Genomic DNA, 7172 nt, shown 5'->3' on the forward strand with positions numbered 1-7172 from the left:
TGAGAGTCATATTAAGGTAGGTTGTTCTCACTGTTTGTTTGTGGGTGATTGTCTTCCGTGTCTGTGTCTGCGTACCACACGGGACTGTAGCGTTTGTTCGTTCGTTTGTTATAGTCTGTACCTGTTCCTACGTGCTTCGTGTTTTATGTAAGTACTCATGGTGTAGGTCAGTCTACATTCGTTTTTTGTTATTTTGTAATCCTTCCCAGTGTTTGTTTTCGTGTCTCGTCGATTGATTTAATAAATCATTATGTATTCAAAACCCGCGGCATTTTGGTCGAATCACTACTCCTCCTCTTCGTATGAAGGGGAGGAGGAACACCGTTACACACGCACACGCACACACACGCACACAAGCAGGTGTGTATACAAATGCACATGTGTATATGTATGTGCGCACAAACACATATGCCCGTACACACACACACACACACACACACACACATACATATACAATACATACAATCACATATCCAATACTGGACATCAGTAACATTCAACTACATTATTTGTTCATTTGCGCTCCTCAGCCTGTGGGTCCATTCTTTGCCCTTGACCAGGATAGCTGGTCAATAGGTTTTTAAACGAATATGATTTGCTGACCTGTGACAAACCGTGTACATTATTAATCACGTGCCAGATAGAGACAAGGAATTGTGCATGCTAGATAAGCGTAGCATTTGTCCATCATGCCAACATATGTCTCCCATTATCACGCATCCTTGTTCAGTAGCCAAACAAGTTATTGTGGCTCCTCTCTTCTCTTTTCCTCGCCTCTGCTCTCCTCTGTCCTCTTTCTCCTCTCCTCTCTAGTCATGTCCATCAGTTGGGGGCAGCTGTAATAGTGGTAGACAGTGAGATAAGTAACTTCTTCATGGAGAGTGTGAATGATATGCGGCACAGCCAGTGATGCTAAGTGACAGGAGCCAAACGATAAGTGATGCAGAGGGAGTCCTCCCCTCACCCAGCATCCACTGTAAACACACACACACACACACACACACTTTACCCCCCTACACACACACGCGCCGCACAAACACACACATTGCACAAACACACACACACACACACACACACAGAGAGTGAGCTGTAATTAATGTTGTCACCGATGGTTTTCTTCAGCGTGGACGTCATCCTCACGCGAAAGGCCAGTCACCCCGAGGCCCCTCATTAGCATGTCTGTGTCATATTAAATCACTGGCTTCACTCCACCAGGTCTCATCATCATCACCACCATCATCACCATCATCATCGAGCTCCACTCTGCTCTGCTGTTGTTGTGTTGTCTCTCTTTAACTAACTGGTTGTTGCTGTGGTTGATGGTAGCGTTTGCTAACGGTGATGCTGGTGAATGGAGACTATGAGCTTTTCTTTTTAACAAGTACCCAACCCCCCCCACCCCTCACCCTCCTTTTTCCCCACAGTCGTGTTTGATTATAACGGACTCCGAGGTGCTGACGCTCAAACCAACTCCTCGGAAGCTCCCAAACAAGTATGTTGTTCCCCTAGATTCACATTGGGTTGCTGCTTCCCGTTTTCTTATGCACGTCAGTTTTGTGTGCATGTGTTTGTCTGTGTATGTTTGCGTGCCTGCATGTTTGCTGGTGCTCCTGTCCTTATTGTTTTAAATTCATTCTGTCATTTTCACTATGAGTTATGTGTCCTTCCGGGAATCGTCCGCTTTCAGACTCCACATATTTCTTGTTGTCACTATGTCACCAAGTCACTAGAACAATAGGCGGCAACACTACAGTTCCGGTAGTCTGTCCCTGTGTGGAGGATTGGCCCTGAGAACACACAAAATGTATATTTTCTCTCTGCATCAGATGAAAGTTTTCTGAGAGAAAGAGAGGGGGAGAGAGAGAGAGGGTTGGGTGAGGTAAATCTCCTCTGCTTTGACATTCGTGAAAGCGCCTGGTCCGCAAGCCGCACCTCCATCTTAATGAATCACCCATCCGCAAATGTATCGCGACGCTGTGAATGATGGGAGCAGAAACAGCGTCGGGGTCCAATTAGATGTAGTGTTGGCGGTGCTTTACGGGGACGATAACCTTTAGTGTAATTTAGTGCACCACTCCCATCCAGCCTCCCTCCCCGCCTCGCTTCCTAACAGGACGACGGTGTCCTGGAGGTGCTCGCTTTCCGCTCACGTCTCAACCGGCCCGCCTGATCGCCTGGCTCTGCTTTTAGATTCTTTTTTGATTAATTGTGTATTTTTGGGGGTTTTATTTCCCTCACCGCAATATAATGATGTATGATAACACACATATTTTTCTGCTTCTTCTTCAGGTAAGAGAGAGGGAATGAGAGGTTGAGGGCAGAAGGAGTCATTTGTTTTCCCCCATTTTATATTCTTCCATGTATCATAATGATAATTAGGCGCAATTAAACGGCAATTTCATTTGTTTAGTTCAGGTGTGCCGTTGCTTATTTATGTGATTGGCGTCAGAGCCCGTTTGTAGGTCAGTCTAATTAGCAAAGCGAGTGGGTGGAGCTGGCTGACTGAGGGAAAGAGAGAGAGAAATGAAGTAGGACTTCACTGACAACAGGGTTGCGTGGCCCTTTTACACACACGTCAGGCTTCTCACCGGAGAGGAGGTCAGGTTCATGTAGGTTAGAAAAGAGGAAAGTTAACGTGTCGTTTTTGGAATCAGGTGCAGTATATTTTAATGGTTAGAAGTCTGTTGCCATGACGCTTCATGATTTGGGGTTAAATTAGTTTTTGTGCCTGTTTGTGTTCTAACTGTGTGTATGTATACAGGTCTTATTCGTTGTACTGTTTACCTACAGTCAGTCCCAGCATGGTTTACATCATTCTGTGTATTGTTCCTCGTTATTAAATCCCTCCCAAATGAAATCGTTCCAGGGGAGAGTTCTGCCACCACCTGTACTCTATGAAAGGTCATGCCATATCTGCCCTCTGTGTGACCTCTGACCTCTGTGTGTGTCCCAAAGGGGAGAGACCGTTCCGATGCCGCCTCTGCCCGTACCGAGCCTCTCAGAAAGGGAACCTGAAGACCCACGTCCAGAGTGTCCACCACGTACATTTCGACAACGCCCAGTACCCTGATTACAGACCACCGGGACTGGGCCGCGATCAGGAGGAGGAGCAGGGGGACTGGTTCTCACCCACCACCACCGACCCACCGCGACCTAATAACAGACCCACCAACGCGACATCCCCAGGGCCTAAGATAGAGCTAGAGACTCCATCCATATTCCCAGCCCCTCCCCACAGACACCAGAGAGACCTGAGAGCTGCGTCAGAGACACCACCTGACAGAGTGACATCAGCGTGAACTCGCCCCCGTTGCCGTTTTGGATTGAAATATTACCAGGATTATTTGAAATGTGTTTGTTTTTTTAAAAGAAAGAAAAGGGTTTCTTGGAAAGAGAGGAAAAATCGGACACTGTGCAAACAAATGCTGTTTTCCCCCTCTGTGGACCCATGGGCAAGGATGGCATGGTGGCATAGTAACGTCCCTATAGCTTTCCGTTTTCCTATTTTTCCCCATTTGATTTAGATTGTGATGAAATGGTTTTGTGCGTTCCTCAGGACACTGATCCCTTAATAACACACGGCAGAATGGAGCAGCCTAGTTGGTGATGCTTACACTGACTGAACTGAACACACTTAGCTAACCCTCTGATTGCAGCTAACTTGACAAGCGACGGTATGTGTGTGTTCTATCCTCTCGAGGACCACTATAATGAGTCCAGTATGATTGGCTGAAGTGAAGTGACCACTACACGATCTGACTCCGAGGCTGTTTGGCCGGTCATTAAAGAGAGAGAACGAGAGAGAGAGGGAGGGAAGGAGAGAGAGAGAGAGAGGGAGGGAAAGAAGGAGAGAGAGAGAGAGAGGGAGGGAAGGAGAGAGAGCTAATGACAGTGTGAGAGGAGGTGGCTGCTATACTGCTCATTAAAAAGAGTGTGCGCTTTTAACGGGGGTTATAAACGAGCGTGCGGTTTTAACGGTCGTTCAATTATTGGGAGGAGAAGACGAGGAGGCCGTTTTCTGATCCCTCTGATTGGAGCGTAGTCCTCTTCCCACACCCACACCTCCAACCTCAAATTAGACCCACTTACTGAAACCTCTTAGCAGGAACAAAGTGGTCGGACTGTTTGGTTCAAGTTGCCCGTACTCTCCTTTCTACTTGAATAAGAGTATACTCCTAAAAGCTAGTCCTCACGACAGTGGCTTTTTGGTGGGGGGGGGGGGGGGAGTTGAGAGCTCAGGTTGCCCAGCCCGGCGGAGATACAATCTTCGGCAAAATCATTCGCAAGGAGATTCCTGCAAAAATATTATTTGAAGATGTTGAGAGGTCAGGCGTCTAGAGCTTTCAGGAGGCATTGATGAAGACAGTGTTTTGTTTCTGATGGCTGCGGCGCCGTCGTAGGGTTTGCTGTTGTGTGTGTGTGGTTGTGTGTGTGTGTGTGTGTGTGTGTGTTTTGCCCCTTCTTGATTACCTCTGCGTATTAGACTCCCTTTAGACGCTTTGCATTCTACCTCCTTTGCAATAAAAGCTTGTTTTGGTTTTTGTACGGCCAGGTATGAAGTGAGGACCAAAGCCATGCTTGTATACTGTATATGCGATATAAGGAGAGGCTTCACTGTAACCATATGTGTGATGTTTTTCTCAAAGTTGCATTCACCCTCATAAACCGCCTCCTGGATTCATAGCCATGCCTATGACTATTGAAATGTAAGTACCTGGGTCCTGTTTGTTAGGGCAGACACCGAAAACATTTTGCAACGGAAAACAAAAATGGGCGTTTCTGATTGGACAAAACCAGATGGGCCCTGTTTCAGTCCATTTTCTTCCGTTTGGTGCCTAATGAACACAACCCAGGTGAGGTGACGCTCTAGTAAGTTAGTAATTCTTGTTTTGGTGCATGGATGTCAACATGTTCGTTCAGACAAGCAGACTATTGGTCAGACAGTCTTTTTGAGCAAACGTAAAATGTCCAAGTGTGAGACAGATAGCCAGAGATAGATAGGAAGAGAGTGAATAATTATCAGCTGTTTAGAATAATATTTTGTGGGGGGGGTTCAGCGATATGGAATTATTGGCATGGGATATAATACTGTCTACTTTGAGACCTCGGTAGTAGTTTTTACATGAACACAAGATGAAGAGATTTCTGTATCGGTTACTTGGTGTGGTTGGTTGAATATGCATACAACAGTGTGCTTGAATATAGCTACACTTACTGTATGTGTATATTAAAGATGGGGATAGTCAAATACTTGAAGCGGATAATATAGCCTATCAAGTAGTGTCCTTAATAATTAGTGCCATTAAATACCGCTGTACAGAATTACCCTTTAAGATGAACTCCTACTATACACATTTGTACTCATTTGTACTCTTCGCAGATACGAGCAGACCACGCGGGAGTGAGAGAGTGAGTATTTGTGCGTGTGTGCGTGTGTGCGTATGTAAGTCAGTGTGTCTGTATTTTAATCTTACCAAACCCGTTACAGCGTTAGATACCAAATGGCATTTCCGGTGCACCTAGACTAGGTTACTGCTTTAACACGTTTAACTGTCTTCATTTCATTCAGTCTTTGATTGGTTAAGGTGGTCCAGTTCAATGTCACCTCTGGTTTTTAATCATTATTATTATTATTATTATAGATATCAATTATTTAATATAATTTTCGATGTGTTTTTTTTTTCAGGCGTTTGGTTTGTAGTACACTGCTTAGTTCAGTTTTCTAATGGAAAATGATAGGTGCATAAATATGTTTCATAAAGAGTGCTTTTTTAGTCTCTCTCTCTCTTTGCTAAAAAGTAGGACTTGTTCAGTAGATATCCGAGGGTGCCCTCCCAAAGAACTTGGTGGAAGTCTTTATTTCTATTTGGTTGGGGTTTTAACAATGCCTCCAAGTTGTGTGTGTGTCTGTTGGCTTTTTATTTGTAATTAACTACATTGCAATTTTTCCGTAGATGACATTATTTGAAATGTATTTGGTTGACATCTGTATTTATTAGTTACAAGGATCAGAGCAGAAGCAGACAGGAGTTGATTTATTTGATTATTTTCAGATTTGTTTTTATACTTTGCTTTCACTGTCCCCGATGTGAAAGCTCTACCTCATCTGAGGCCTTCTCAGTTCTGTTAAAGTTTTGTACATCGTTGCAGAAAATGTAATGTCATCATGTCCACATTAAATACACGAACATGGCACCATTCAACCGGTTTCATCAGTCTCCCTTCCTTGCATGTGATAGAGTGAGCAGCATCCTGTTTGGATCTGCAGATTAAATACTGCAGCCTTCTGATGCAGTAGGGGGAAAGTTGAGATGTGTTTTACATTCAGGATCACTCCGTCAAGGGAAATATGGTTTTCTTTCTAACAAAGGTATCTACATATATTTCAGGATGTTGTGTATCCATGGAAATAATCAGAATTCATGTAAACATTACAGTTTTGAACATATAGCTTGTCCAATAAAGTGGTATCTTGGCGCAACTTACCCTGGGTGTGGTTTAAGACGCCTACAAATTCTTAGACTGAATTAAATGTTCCCACTACCTTTTTAAAACCATGTCTATGTTATTTCCCAAATTCAATTCAACATCACTTTTTTGTCTTGTAATCATTTTAAGCATAATTTAACACAGGTTTAACACCTAACGGACAACATCATTCCAGTGATAATGCCTTGCATTACACCTGGGGGGAAAAAACACTTCAATTTGCTCAACTTGCCATTGGCTCAACCGTTGGCTAAATTTAGCCCATGGCCATTGGCTCGACTTACCACAAGGCAAACATTTTGACTATATTAGCCCACACAGCTACAAGGATGGGCAAGTAACCCGGAAGGTTGCTGGATCGAATCCCCGAGCTGACAAGGTAAACATCTGTTGTTCTGCCCCTGAACAAGGCAGTTAACCCACTGTTCCTAGGCCGTCATTGTAAATAAGAATTTGTTCTTAACCGACTTGCCTAGTTAAACAAAGGTAAAATAAAACACAATAAATTAGTGTTTTGGACATGCTTACCACTTTTTCCATGTGGTTGCTTCCTTCACCAATTCCATGAAATGATTACCTCTTCCTAAAGTGTGTGGCTTCCATTTTGTGTGTGGTTTCTTAGAAACAAAGGGGTAAATTGAGCAACCCTTATCTCAACTTATCCCACTCTCCCCTACAGGTCC

Source organism: Salvelinus sp. IW2-2015, linkage group LG35, assembly GCF_002910315.2.
Source record: "Salvelinus sp. IW2-2015 linkage group LG35, ASM291031v2, whole genome shotgun sequence".
Lineage (NCBI taxonomy): Eukaryota > Metazoa > Chordata > Actinopteri > Salmoniformes > Salmonidae > Salvelinus > Salvelinus sp. IW2-2015.